Raw genomic sequence first — 14431 nt, 5'->3', positions numbered from 1 at the left:
CGCATTAGAAAGTGATTAGGATTCATTAATAAAAACCAGCCAAACCACCTTGGGAGGAGGCAGGGGACAGACGGAGCAGTAGGGAGCTGATGGCTGTCTTGGCTCCCAGTTATTACAGGCATCTGGAGGGCCGGATCCTGCACACGTTGGTTAGCAGGAGTAAACACTAGCTCCCTTTTGCTGCTTTGGTCATTTGTGTTGTCATCTTGAACTGGATAAGGAATCTCATTGAATTAAAGTGGAGGGCTTGGCTGGGTTAGACCCATCAGCACCTTACAGAACAGAACCTGAGGCTCAGCAGCGCTCGCAAAACTGGATTGCATCTAACGCCCTTGAATGAAGCAGAAGTGAGTGAATGCAATAGGTAGAGCAGAGCACCAGGGGGAGCTTAGAGGAGATATTTAGCAAGGGAGAAAGAATCCTTTGACTCCTTCCCCCTGGCTGCACCTTCTGTCCACATTCCTGCTTCCCAAATGGAGTCTTCCAGGGCAAGCAATGGCTGTTGCACGCCTGTAAAATATTCCCTTGTGCATATACCTGTGTCCGGCACAGCTAGCTCCCCTGCTGCAGCCACGAAAGGTATGTGGAAGAAGCAACAAACAGGGAAACCTTTGGCAAGGGGCCTTTTGCAAAGCCTGAAAAGTTAAGCAAGAAGAAACTATTCTTTTCTTCTCTGCCCCTGCCAGCACTGAATAATTTTCCTCCTGTATTGTTGGGATCACAGGGGCAGCTGAAAGCTTCAACTCTGATCAAGGCTCTAAGAGAGAGAGAATCTGACTTTTATCCCTCTCCACCTGCTTCCACTATGTTCCCCATACTGCCCTGCGACCTTGATGCTCTGTGTGGGTCCAGATTAACGATTAGGAGGTTAGTTTGTAATGCTCTCTTAGGGGCTTCAGTAACTCTGATTCCTTCCTGTTCTCTCATTTAACAGAGCCTGTTAGAAGCTTGTTCAGGGAGCTCCATTTCTTCCTGCCCTTCATCACAGTGACTACTACAGAAAGGTAAGGGTAGCATGGTTGAATGGTTTCAGCTTGGGGGATGTGAGTCAGAACATCTGGGTCCTCCTCCTGGCTATGCCCCTGATTCTCTGCGTCACCTTAACTTCTCTTTGCCTCAACTTTACTAGCTGTAAAATGGAGACATTCCTATTCATGTGCCTCAGAAAACTCTCAAGCTGATTATTATAGTGCTTTGAAATCCTCAGATGACACGCACTATAGAAACGTACACTATAATTACCTGTTTTCAACCTTTGCTGCTGATCTAGTCAGTCCTCTCCAGGCAAGTAACCCTTACCGACCTGAGCGATCATACTTATGTAGGTAATGCTACTCAGTGTTGCGACACCAAGCATTTATCCCTTGAATACAATTTCTGCCTATTGAGTTCCTCCTCATTACCTGACTCACTCCCTATGCAGCATTTCTCAGCTTCATTGTTGGTCACTTTTTTCCCTGTACTTGACTTCAGCTGAATACGTTCCCCAATTACTGCATACAATAACATCTTGTGCAATGCATGGGAGCCAAGGTAATAGGGTCTGCCCTGGGTCCTTGGTGCACAAAGCTCCACAGAGTTCACAGGTCTTGAAGGTTGAGGTTTTGTGGATGGGAGAGCTTGATGAGAGGCTTACTGAAGCTTCCTTGGCAGGTTAGTCACAAGGGCATGACTAGACTTGGCTCCTGGATTCCTATCGTCTAGACATCAGGGGTTAGGATCAGACCTTTGTGCCCCATCTGCCTACTGCAGGGATGCCTGTATCTTCCTCTGAAGCATCCAACACTGCATAAGACAAGATGCCAGGCCATACAGACTGTAGTCCTGATCCAGTCCTACAGGCCCTCTGTTCCTATCATATTATTGCAGTGGTCTGAGTGTAGCTGTATACACTTTGTTTTGTGCTGATCTAAAACCAGGTATGGTTTTTTGTTTCTCTTTACAGATTGTAAATTGATTTAGTACGAACTCTGAGTGCTGACCAGTCCTATACCGCCCAACACACTGTCCTTTGCACAGGTAGAATACCTTTTCCAAGGGCAGTGCATAAGCAAACTGTCTGGAAGGATGCAAGGGGTTAAAAGCTATAGTGTCGTGTGGAAGAATAAATACACCGCAGGTGTGTAATTAAGGAGGGCTTAATTGGGTAAGGAAAGGTGAGACTAAAAGGAACCACAGAGGCTAATCAGAATGCTTTTGTTGAAACCAGAATGGTTGGAGTTCTTCTCAGTTTTGTGAATGAAAATAATAATAATAAAAAAAGCTGTTGAATGTTGTGGGGGTTTCTCCTCCCTTTGCCTTCTTGCATGCGACAGGAAGAAATAGCAGTCAAGACTTCTCGGAGCAGGTAGACTTGAAGGCCAATATTTATTCTGAGCATACACAGCTTTCTTGTGAAGGCCAGGTCTTAAGCTATACCTGGAAAACACTTTTCTGCAAGGCTGCAACTATGTTCATCAAGACACAAGTTGACAGGTGGAGGTAGGCGAGTGAGTGACTTGTGTGTTTTAGGATGAAAGATGATAGTCACCAGGGCCTTAGGATGGCTTTCTGTGCAGAGTTGCACATCTAGCAGATAATAATCATTTTGATGAATTTTGTCCTGACTTACAGCCTGTGCTGCCTTGTCAGGCACCAGCTGTGTTAGGATCACTTTTGCTTGTTGGATTAATCCAGCTTCTGTAACACCAAGCTGCTGTTCAAGGTATCCTAAAACTTCATGGTATCCCTGTAAAAGGAGTCTTATGGCAACACTTGTGTAGAGGGGTCAGGCACTTGGGGGGGGGGGGGGGGGACTGGCAGCTTTTCCTCCTTGTGAAGATAGCCTGGTTGTTTCTCAATAGTGCCCACCTGCTGCGTTCCTTTGGGGCCCCTTATTGTCTGGAGGGATGGATGGGGCATCTTTTGAGCCAGGCAGGGTGGAGAATACAGGTGGTGTTTACCTGAACTCAGTACTTCCTGCTTTTCCAGAAGCTGATGGCAAACACAGCATCAGGGCATGTACAAGCAGTAGCTGTCACCTTTAATGCTCCATCTACCCAATTCTCAGGCCACAAATTTTATCTCCCCAGTGCAGGTGGGGAACTGAGGTACAGAGATGAATTGATTTGCTAAGGTAATACAGGAAGGCTGTAGCAAAGCAAAGATTAGAAGCCAGTTCTTCTTCACACCTTCCCAGCCCTTTAGCTGCAAGACCCTTCTCTGCTTAAAAGCAGATTAAGATCACTATTGGAGGAAGCATATCTCACGCTAAACAGACCAGTAGCAAGACTCATGATGGTTAACTCTATGCTAGGACTGCATGATCAGTAAATTCACAATGAGATGCTTATGATCTTCTACCGCTTTGAAGTGAGGTTTGACTTGCTTAAGTGACTTAAGCAACAGGCAATGCTTTGATCCAGGGCAAAAGCTCTCTGTATAGCCCTACTGAAGTCAATGATTTCATGCATGTGCTTGGGCCTATCTGCACAGAACAGCTCCTGGGATCACGGCCCCTTAGAGCTTTGTGGTTATCATTGACCATGTGATTTTTGTATCTACCTGTCCCGTTTGTTCTCTTCTCTCTATGGAGGTTTCCAGCTGAGCTTATTTCCTTATGGCAAATATGACAAGTACATGAGACTGACACTCTGGGAAGAAGCAGTTCACTCCAATAGGATGGCGGAGGCTTGGCAAAAACAATCCATCAACTTTTCTTGGTCATTATTACTCTTCTCTCCCCTTCCCACAGACAACACCATGAATTGGGTGGGATGCTTGGTTCTGAATGGGCCGTTCTTCATGTTGCAGTTCAGAGCGCAGCAGTCGGTGCAGCCACCAGACATGATTTCATGGAAGTGCTGTCGGTATCTGGTGTCAGCCAAGTCCCTGCTCCTCAAGTCCTGCAAGGCCATTAAAAGCTCAGCTTTCATTTTTCAGCAGTTCGTTGTTCGTTTGGCTGTTTTTAAGTTAGTTTCCAGCCTGCTTAGTTATGAAGAAAAAGCTGGAAATCATTAGTCTGAAAGGCCTACTTTATTAATTTGGAGTTTGGGCAGACTGGTTATTGCTTTCCTATTCAGAGGTGCTGAGAATTTCTATTCAAGTCAATGGGACTTAAAGGTTCAGCACCTATGAAAATCAGACCATTAATATGTTACGGCCGGTTGTTCTGTTGCCTCTTTTTCAGGTAAAAGATGTAAATCTCCTTGCCTAGTTAAGCAATCCTCCACATTTGGACTAATAGTTATAGTTAGCATTTGCAAGCCAGGAAAAGTTGATAATATGGAACAACCTTGCAACATTCAGCTAAGTCAGTGCAGGTATATTTGTAACTCATGATCAAATAGAGTATCTTTATCTCTACAGTACAAAGGAGAGTATTTGTGCTTAGGTTGGTAAATTCTACCAGGCTAAAAAATCTAGAAATCTAAGCTGTCAAGTGGATGATTCTAGTCTGACATAGCAATTGCACATATACCCTCTTTGTGTTGCTTTTTTCTTCTTTGCTGCCAGAATGTTTCCTTCTGAAGAAGGGCACTTTGTGCCCCAAAGTTTACCTAACACACTTTTCCAGCTGTACAGTTGATTCAGTTATTTAAAAAAAGCACAAAACCCCCCTTGCTTCCAGAATTTAACGGAAGTAAATATGACGTTTCATATTGTTCATGGTGTTGCCTGTTGTTCGTAAGAATTTCAGCAGAAGGTCCATTTTGTTCTGTAACCTCTCTCTGACATTATACGATATATGGAGGGACTACTGAACAATGAACGATGATAACATGACTACAGCCCCAATTTTGTGAACACCTCCACTTGTGCTGGGCTCCTAGCGTAGGATCCCACTGAGTTTGGTGGTATGAACAATGGATGTGATTCCAGGACTGGGATCTAAGACAGGAAGGAGATGAAAATGAGAATGGTCATTGCCTATCCTTTTGTTACCGATTGCTCATCTGCATGAAGAAGGATGGGTTTGGGTTGTACAAAGAGATGCAACTTCCTAAAAGAACATTGCCACCGCAACCTTTGATGAAGTCTTTGAAAGCAGGATCCAGGGAGTAACTTTGTTAACGTGCTGCAGAGAAGGCCCCAGGGGTTACAGTGGACCATAGACTGAGCTGAATATGACCCAACAGTGTGTTACTGCTGCAAAATCAACACCACCTTGAATGGTATTAATAGGAGTGCCGTTTGCAAATCAAAGGAAGCGATTATTTTAGTCTAGGCAACACATGAAGCCTTACCTGGAGTGTTGTGTCCAGTTTCAGGCCCTATGCTTCAAGACAGATTTGGACAGATTGGAAAGAGTCCAGTGGAGAGTGATAAAAGTGATTAGAGGCCTGCGAATTGAGAGCTGTGAAGAAAGACTGAAAGAACTAGGGTTATTTAGCTGGGGAAAGAGAAGACCATAAGAGGGATTTGATTACAGTCTTCAAATACCTGCAGGGTGATTACAAAGGCTAAAAACAGATTTCTCCCGGGACAAAGCCTGTTATTCTGTGATCTTACAGAGTACATTGTCCCACTTTAAGTACTTAGTGAAGTACCCATGAGGTACCAAGATAGCCCTAACTGTCCCAGGAAAAATGTTAATTCCCATTCAAGCTGTATGCATCAAGGACTGTCCCCAACCTTGTGTGATGCCAGTCAAACCCAGGGGAAATCAGACCTGGGATAGACCTCACATCTGTTTTGAGCCAAAAACGTTTTCTCTGAAGGTGCAGAGGAGATAGGACTGCTTCAAGTTGCAGCAAAGGAGGTTTAGGTCGGATATTAGGAAAAACTCTCTCACTAGGATGGCGGTGAAGCACTGAAACAGGTTACCCAGGGAGGTGGCGGCATCTCCATCCTTGGAGGTTTTTATGATCTGGCTATACAAAGCCTTGGCTGGGATGATGGAGTTGGGGCTGGTCCTGCTTTGAGCAGGGGGTTGGACTAGATGTGACCTTCTGAGGTCCCTTCACACCTGAATTTTCTATAATCCTATTATTTTTATGACCAGGAGCCAAGGCCTGGAAGGCCAGCAGAGGAAACTTCATTTGTAAACAGGCATCCCTTGGGAGAGCCTTTTGTTCCAGGGATATTAGTATAAGCCCATTGTCCCACTTTACATACCTGTGAAGTAGCTGAGATAAAATGTGCTAAAACTCCCTCTCTCATCACCCCACAGGTATTCACTTGCATGGCTGTAATACCTCTATAAACTAATTGTGGCTCAGTCCGTTCAAATGCTATTCATTCCAGGGACTAATCTATCAGTGGGCTTGATTTGAATTTGAGTGTTTTATCTGGCAGCAAACCCTAAACCTTACAGATGGACAAAACCCATTGTCCCGTATATTAAGTATCTGTGAATTACCTGAACTGACACTTTGCCTTGTTGCAATCAGAGCTAATTTGAGTTAATTGCCATTTAAGCTTCATGTGTAAATGACTCTCTTTCATCTGTTATGATACCAGTCATACCCCAAACCAATCCCAGCAGCATTACACAGGTTGTGCCTCTTTAGTCTCAGAGGGGCAGCAACTAGATTGGAAGGGATGCCTGTTTAAGGGACTATCCAGGTCCTCTTTTTTTTCCCCCCAGGTTTTGATTGGTCAAGTCTGCTTCAAATGAAACAGCCACTTATAGCCTCTCTCACTATGGGGATGATTGGGCACTGGAACAGGCAACTTAGAGAAGTGGTAGGATTTCCATCCCTGGAAACTTTGAAAAGCTAGGATGAGTTAGTGCGGGAAGGATCCTGCCATGAGCAGGAGGCTGCCCTAGATCAGCATTTTTCAGGAATATATGAAAGGGTTGCCAACAAGCTTTAAAATGGATTCTCCTTTAAAGCAGAAAAACATGGGAAACACTGGGTTTTCCCTTGCAGGCTGGCAGAGCTCCAGCCTGCGAGGGGCTGCTTGGGGCCCTGCCATGCCCCACACACCCACCCCCTGCCCCACACACTGGAACTGGGGGCACTGGGTCAGGACTGGCCATTGGTGTTTACAAATGGGTCCTGGACAAAAAAGGCGGAGAACTGCTGCACTAGATTACTGGTTCTTTGCCTTTTTGTACCAGGACCCATTTGTAAACACCAATGGCCAGTCCTGACCCAATAAATAGTTTAAGTAGAAACTCCCCTCACCCCCAGCCCTGACTTCTGGACAGGGGGTGTGGGGCATTTGGTGGGGGGGCAAGCAGTGGAGCTCTGCCAGCCTGCAAGGGAAAAAATGCAGTGTTTCTCATGTTTTTCTCCTTTTAAAATGGATTATCCTTTAAAATTATTTGATCCATTTTTAAAGTTTGTTTGTGACCCTTTCATATATTCTTACGACCCACTTTTGGGTCACACGCCACGGGTTGAGAAACACTGCACTAGATGACGTTATGTGGTCCCTTCCATCTATGAACGTGCCTCCACCTTATGGTTATAACAGCCCGACAAAATAGCATCCTTGCTTGACTGTTTATAGCTAAAAAGCGGCGTGGCAGGCTCCACTGGTGTGCCCAGAGAGAAATCCCTTAACTTCCACGTATACACTGGCATTCAGATGTCTCCCTGGGATCCATTTGTTTTTTGAATGGTTCTACTTTACTGGGTGCCACAGCAACTGGATCCTGTTTCCAGTTAGAACAAGATCTGTGTCTTTCTCTGACTGTTTGCATTCACTGATCTTCCTCAGCACAGTGTCTACTGCTCTTTTTCTCTTGCTTTTCACTTGTCCATTCTTCTAATGCTGCTCAACCCTTGTTCACACTTCTTTTACCCCCCTAAACGGCGTGTTTATATTAAAGTGCAACTCTGTTTTCAGGGCATGTGGTGGCTGGCTCATTGTATCATGGTCGTGATACCTGTGGATACAGTGCACCCACCTGTGCAGCTCATAACACAGGTTGGGTTTGGTTGTTGGTTTCTTTTCCTTGTTTTTTTGCCTTGCCTGGCATGCTAGAAATAGTTGGCATTGGTTGCATGCCCTTGTGGTTGCGGCTTGTATTGGTTGTTGCATAATAACTGTGAGTGTGCATTAGCCAATGCAAACCAGAATAAGAGACCCGTGGAGCTTAGAGGAGACGGGTTTCAAGTTGCAATCGTGTCATCACCAGGAGGTAAGGGGGGTGGGGATAAAAAGCATCGGGCAGCTCCGAGGGGAGCCTGCACCCTTCCAGCTTCACTTGCAAGCCAGAGGAGCGGAGGGGAAAGCCTGCGTGTCCCCTCCACCCTTTGGGGAAGCCCCCAGCCAAGGCAGATCCTCGCCACCCCTCCAAAAACCAAGCCAGGCTCGGGCTCCACGCCTCGGGGGAGCGCGCTGCAATGCCACACTGACCCGGGGATCACCCCCCTCCTGCCCGCTGGTCCAAGGGAGGAGGAGTGGTGGCAGGAGGGTGGGGGGGAAGAGAAAGGCAGCTCGCAGGCCAGGCTGGGAGTTGTAGTCCGGGGGGTGGCGGCTGTGCTGGCCCGCGCCGCCTGCAAAGACTACCTTGCCCACATGGCCTCGCGCCCGGGCGCATGAGCTCTCCACCGCTTTAGCGCATCTATTATGCTGCCTTGCCGAGGCTAAAAAGAAGAGCAACTGGAGGGGACTATCGGGCAAACGTTGCTGGAGCCGCCGGGGCAAAGTAATCTATTTAATCTTACCCTTTCTTTGTTAGGCGCGTTGCGAGCAGCGGGCCATGCTTTGCTTTCCTCTTTTTTTTTTCCGCAGGAGGGGAGGGGAGGGGAGGGGAAGGCAGGGCAGGCCGGGGGGGGAGGGCGGGGGCACGAATGCAAAACCCATTTGGGGAAAGGCCAATGCTGTTTTGTTTTTTTTTTAAAATTATTATTATTATTATTGTTTTTTAATGCAAGCCAGAACAGGGACTCCCCGTCGCTTCCGCAGCCTTTGTGCATGGCAACAATGTAACAAAGCCAGCTGGAGGGCTCCGGCTCCGGGGCGGCCGCTGCTTCTCTCCTCCTTCCCCTTTTCCCCTGCCCAGGCGGCAGCTCCGGGGGATGTTTGCACTGAGCTCTGCCTCTTTTATTGCCTCCCCCCGCTTTTCTTCCTTTCCTTTTTTTTTTTCCCACCCACCTACCTCTCTCCCCTCCCAGCTCCGCGAGAGGCACAGGCTGGAGTTTGTGCAGCGCAGCCCATCTCCCTTACGGAAGGGATTTTTTTTTTCTCTCTCTCTCTCTCTCTCTCTCTCTCTGCCCGCCATCTTTTAAAGGGGAAAATTATGGGGGAGACGAGGGCTGCGGGCTTGCTTTAAAACAAACAAAACAAAACACCAAACAACCCCTCTTAGCAAGCCAGTGAGAGGCAGGAGCCCGGATCCGAGCTTGTCGGTGCCAGGCCGCTGCAAAGCAAGGCTAGTCAATTGCAACCCCCACCCTCGTCAGTTGCACAAGGGCTTGTGCATTGCACACCCCCCCGGTCGATTGCACCGAGGGGTGTCGTGTGGCCGAGACGGGGCACTAACCCGGCGGGGGGTGGAAATGTTTTGCTGGCTGCAGCTTTGCCTGATGGCTTGGTTTGCTCCCCAGCCCGGAGAGAGAGGGAAGCAGGTGGCACCCCAGCAGCATGTGTTGTTTGCGGGGTAGCTGTCAAGGTGTGTTTGTGTGCAATTGGTGCAAGGCGAGACGTGTGCCTGGAGTGACGTGGGAGCAAAAGGAGCCTGCGGGTTTCCTTGAGATGTGGGAGCCGGTGTCCTGTCCTGGCGTGCTCCTGGCTATTTGACTGTTTGTTTACATTTTGCACCTGAACTTGGGCAGTGGGGACCGGGCCATTGCTTGGAGTGGAGCCGCTTTCACTTTTCAGCCTTCCCCCCCTGTGCTGCTGTGTCTGGGTCGCCTGCGTCACCGTGGGAGCCGATGAAAGCTGTAAGGATCCTAAGCCGACCTCATGTGGTCCAGCCCCCTGCCCAAAGCAAGGCCATTACCAGACCATCCCGGCCAAGTGTCTTCTAACTTGCTCTTGAAAATTTCCGAGGATGGAGATTTGCTCCTTTCTCCAGGCAGCTTCTTCCAAGGCTTGACCACTCTCAGAGCAGAGCATCTCCCATCTCAATTCCTCCTAGGCCATTGCTCCTAGTCCTGCCCCCCACAGTCACAGAAAAAAATCCCACTCCCATCCTCTGTAATCACCCTTCAGGTATCTGAAGACTAATATAATAGTCGTCTCATCTCCAGACTTAACTAACTCTCAAAGCCAGCGCAGAATGGGAACGGGTTGTATGGGAAATGTAGGAAGTTCCTTAGAGAAAAATACCCACGGCAAAGCAGGAAACACTTTCCCTTCCATGGTTTGTTTTTGTTTTTTTCCTGTAGCATGGATGTATTTCTTGTTACTATCTAGAGGGATCAAAGCTAAACAGCATCTTTTTAATTTAGATCAGGAGTGAAATATCACATGAGCTGTATGCATGTATTTATGTATCTTTTTTTTTTTTTTTTTTTGACCCCAAATCTGTTTCCAGTTTAAGCTACTTGACATTATGTAATAGTAGGTTAGGGGAAAGCACAATAGCCACACACACCTGCTGTCCCCTGCTGGGGGAAGAGAAGTTGTTTTTTTGACAAGCTAGTTAGTATTTTTATTGCCTTCCAGGTTATGTGAGTGGCGCTAAGGAACTGTCCGTACGTTTAACTGGAAATTTTAGATTTGAGGCTGACAAGGTTGTTTGGGTAGATGTGCTGTCTTTTTTCCAGCTATTCAGTTGGTCTAATAAATTGGTTTCTGCAAGCTTTTGGGCATAAAAGTCCTTCTTCAGACATAGGGAGAGTTTTGAGTTTAGAGCTGTGACTGTCCTGAATTCACCCTGGGATAAGGCAGGGTCTCAGAGAGGCCTTGGGTTGCCTGTAATATGTGCTGCATTCTTTGAGGGGGAGAGAAGAGCACAGAATAAACTTGTGTGCTTCAAGCTACATATCAGCTCGGTGAGTTTACAAGCAATGCAAGTAGTGTATTGCTTTAAATATGGCACTTTAAGGAAAGCTGAATTTATTGCAAATGCTGCATGTTCTCTTCATCTGTACATGGTAGGGTTAGTAGACTAGGATCGCTCCAAAGGGTCCCATATTTCATATTTTGTTAGCTCAGGAGTTTGAAAGAATGTACATAAAGGCCCCTGCTGAAATGTGTAGCTTCCTGCCCAGAAGCTTTCTTTTTTACGGCTCGCAATCTTGCCAGTGACTAAGACTAACTCCTGAGATGCTTTTCCCCTTTTCCTTTCTTGCTTCAGTTAAAAATACACGTGTTTGATATTTTCAAATTGTTTGCTTAAAAAAAAAAAAAAAAGGAGTAGGGGGCTTGGGTGGAGGATTACTGTTGTTCTTTATGGCACAAGAAGTCTGACCAGGATGCTGCCTTTTACACTGTCTGTAAAGAAAGTGGTGCACAGGCAGTGACTACTCACCCAGAAGGGCCTGTCAGACATGGTTGCTGCTAAAATTTAAAAAGAAAAAATGCTTATGTGGTTTAGGAGCCTGAGTCTTATTTTCGGAAGAGACTTCAGCATGTGGGAGTCTGAGTCCTACTGAGTTCCAGTAAGATTTAGGCTCAAAGGAAACAAGTCACTTATGAAAATAGGACTCCAGCCCTACATGGAGGCTTTTGAAAATGTTACTCACAGCTGGGTTTTTGGGTTGGTTTTTTTTTTTTTTTTTTTTTAACAGCAGCTCAGATAGTTCGTGCTTTTTCTTTCTTCTCATGTGGCATGGCTTTGGTTCATGATGTTGGCAGCAATAGACTTTCACATTTTATTTTGAAGCAGAGCTGGTTTTGCGAGTGTGTCTGCAAATGAAACCCCTTGGAAACCACAGCTACAACTTAACGGCTGGATGAAGTTAAGGATGTTTTCTAATAATAATGCAAAGTTCCATATCTCCTGGGTAAAAACCTTCATGTTCCAAAGCTTTGTCCAGTCTAGCTCCTGAGACTATAATAGAGCTTCCTACCTAAAAAGTCTGAAGTGTCACCCCATCTCCTGCCATTTGTTCATTGTGGACAGAGCCCCCGTCCCCATTAAGACCCATTGTCTTAGCCATGATCCCTATGTGTAGAGAGGCAGGATTGGGGTCTGCATTAACACTCGGGTATACATCTTCCTTACAGGTGTGGCAAGAAGATGCATATAACTTCTGCATTGTGCACCAGGGTCCCAACAGGCTCTCACTGTGGTCTGAGTCTTGCTCACTATAACTTGGTTGATGTGCAAGTCCCAGTTGGTTGCACTGATGGCAGGCGTGTGCCAGTAATCTCACTCCACAGCAGCAGCTGAGACATGTTGTGAGGGCTCACATTTGGAAGACTTAGTTACTTTTACCAAATATGTGACTTCAGCTCTTCTTTGGTAAACTTCCAAGCACTATAAATTCAGACTAATCTACACTTATCAAAATAAATGAACAGCGAACACTTGGCGTCTCAGCATCCTTGATTGCCGTTCTTTAATCCTGGCGCTTTTCTTCATTGCTAATTTGCAAAATTCGTTAATCCACAGCAGGTCTCCTAGCCATTACCACGAGCCGTAAGCTTAAAAAAAAAAAAAAGAGGGAAAATACCACATTATTCTACAGTAATAGCCCAGAACACTACTGTAAGCACTAGGCTTCTGGGATTTACCAAGGAACCATTGTTTGCTGTGCTGTTCAGTGAGCTTTATACACGTCCTTCCAAAATGTCCTGTCTCGGGCTTATAGTTCTGTTGCATTTTACTGTGATGTTAGCTTTTTGTTGTTCATTAGAGCTTGCCAGAGGTCAGCCTTTCTGTGCAACACTAACCATGCAATATTAGTGAGAAAATACCTTTTACATGGTTTGCATTGCTTGTTCAGAGAAGGATTTAAGAACAAATTCCTGTGAAAAGTGATGTGGAAATTCCTAGGAACGTGCCGGTAAAGCTGGCCAGCGCATCTCCTTCTTTATATCTTTCTCTGGGATGCGAGTGTTATGATGGATAAGACAGAGACTGAAGAAATGCTTGCATCTATTTTTGAGACCCTTTACTATCTTGCCGGGACGGGGGCTCTTTCGAGCTGCTTCTTTTGTTCAGCCAAATAAGCAGGCGTTGTAACACTTAAAGACATTTCAGCAGCAACCTCTAAAAGAAGTGACTTGTGTGCATTTTTTCCTTCATCAGGACTGGAAGTCGGCTTTTTTCTCCCCTGGTATAGGTGTAGCTGATGCTGTTTTGCATGTGGTTTCACTCAGTTTTGACACGGGCCAAGCGAAGTGTTTGAGCAGGAATGAAATCCCAACTTTGAGCGAGTTCGGATCCAGACTTCGTGGCTTGGGCGCAGCGCGGGTTGGTAGGGCATCTTGGGAAGGTTCAAGCAGGTTTCCTTCATCAGTGCCCCTCTTTGGTCCCATCTGCCCTGAAAATAAAGGCCTACTTTGCTGAATTCACAGTGGCATTGTGAAGCCAACGGGACTATGCTTATTCTTGGTGTTCTTGACTGATGTAGGAATACCAGTATTTTCTACCCGGCCGGAGCTCCAAGTGCATACACAACTGTACCGGCCAAGCTGTGCTTTTTACCAGTACAGTAAAGCAACCCGGCTGAAGCAAAACAACTTTTGCTGTTAAATACACGTGTTTACCAGTGCGACTATATCTACTCTGGGGTTTTTGTTGGCATAGATCCCTCTTTGCAACCCAACACAGCTGTGCTGATGGAAATCTTTAACACAGACATAGCTCAAAACTACTTGTCTGTGTTAACACTTACCTGTGTGAGTTATGGGTCCGCAGCACGGCCTTCACAGACCCTGTTTTCACTAACACATCCTTGCCAGGGGATAGAGAACAGCTCTTTTGCTGTTGCAGGTTGAACAAAGCTGGCTTAGAAATAGTGCTTTGGCACAGTGGTTCTCAACTTTTCGTACCACGACCCATTTGTAAGCATTAATGGCCAGTCCTGACCCAGTAAATAGTTAAAGTAGGAAACAGCCCCCTGCCAGCCCTGCTGGTGTCCCTCATTGCCAACCCGCTGCTCCTTGCCCCCAAGCCCCAGCTGCCCAATGTATAGGGTGGGGGAGAGGGGCATGGGGGGGGCACATGCCTGCTTCCCCCCCCCTCCCAAATTTGTGCACCCACAGCAGGCATGGGTCTGCAGCCTTGCTGGACCAGCATGGCATGGGCAGGAGCTAACTCCACAACCCAGCGGGCGGGACTTGGCACAGGAGGGCAGAGCCAGGCAGTGAGACTCGTTGCTGCCACTGCCGCCGGGACCCCCACACCAGCCATGCCGCCAGCAGTGCAAGGAGTTACGGATGGGGAGGGAGAAGTCACGCTGCTCTCGCCGCCAGCTGCTTGCGCACTGGGCTGCAGCTCTACCCTGCTGCCATGGTCCAGCTGCTGCTGCCACTCCCCTCAGGCCACGACTCTCCCCTGGGGAGGAGCTGGGCAGTGTCACCTGTGCCCCCTTGCACTCCTGACACATTGTCTATGCCCCTTCCATCCCCCTCGCCCCAGAGACTTACCTGTGGG

The 14431-nt window shown here is 47.0% G+C and overlaps 1 protein-coding gene across 5 annotated transcripts in view; it reads left to right on the top strand.

Annotated features, from left to right (window-relative positions):
* Positions 1 to 471: 471 nt before the first annotated feature.
* The window catches only part of BRD3 (bromodomain containing 3), a 55476-nt gene continuing 41516 nt past the window's right edge, over positions 472 to 14431 (top strand). For 2 of the 5 annotated variants that reach the window (XM_059715663.1, XM_059715661.1), the window contains exons 1-2: positions 472 to 579; positions 935 to 1004. The gene's annotated coding sequence lies outside the window, so the exon portion shown is untranslated. Of the gene's footprint in view, positions 580 to 932; positions 1005 to 8117; positions 8585 to 14431 lie in introns of those variants that run through there. The other 3 variants (XM_014603763.3, XM_006260977.4, XM_059715662.1) reach the window with 2 other exon arrangements.

This window comes from Alligator mississippiensis, chromosome 12 (assembly GCF_030867095.1).
Source record: "Alligator mississippiensis isolate rAllMis1 chromosome 12, rAllMis1, whole genome shotgun sequence".
Classification (NCBI taxonomy): domain Eukaryota; kingdom Metazoa; phylum Chordata; order Crocodylia; family Alligatoridae; genus Alligator; species Alligator mississippiensis.
This window is presented reverse-complemented; position numbering and strand designations above follow the sequence as displayed.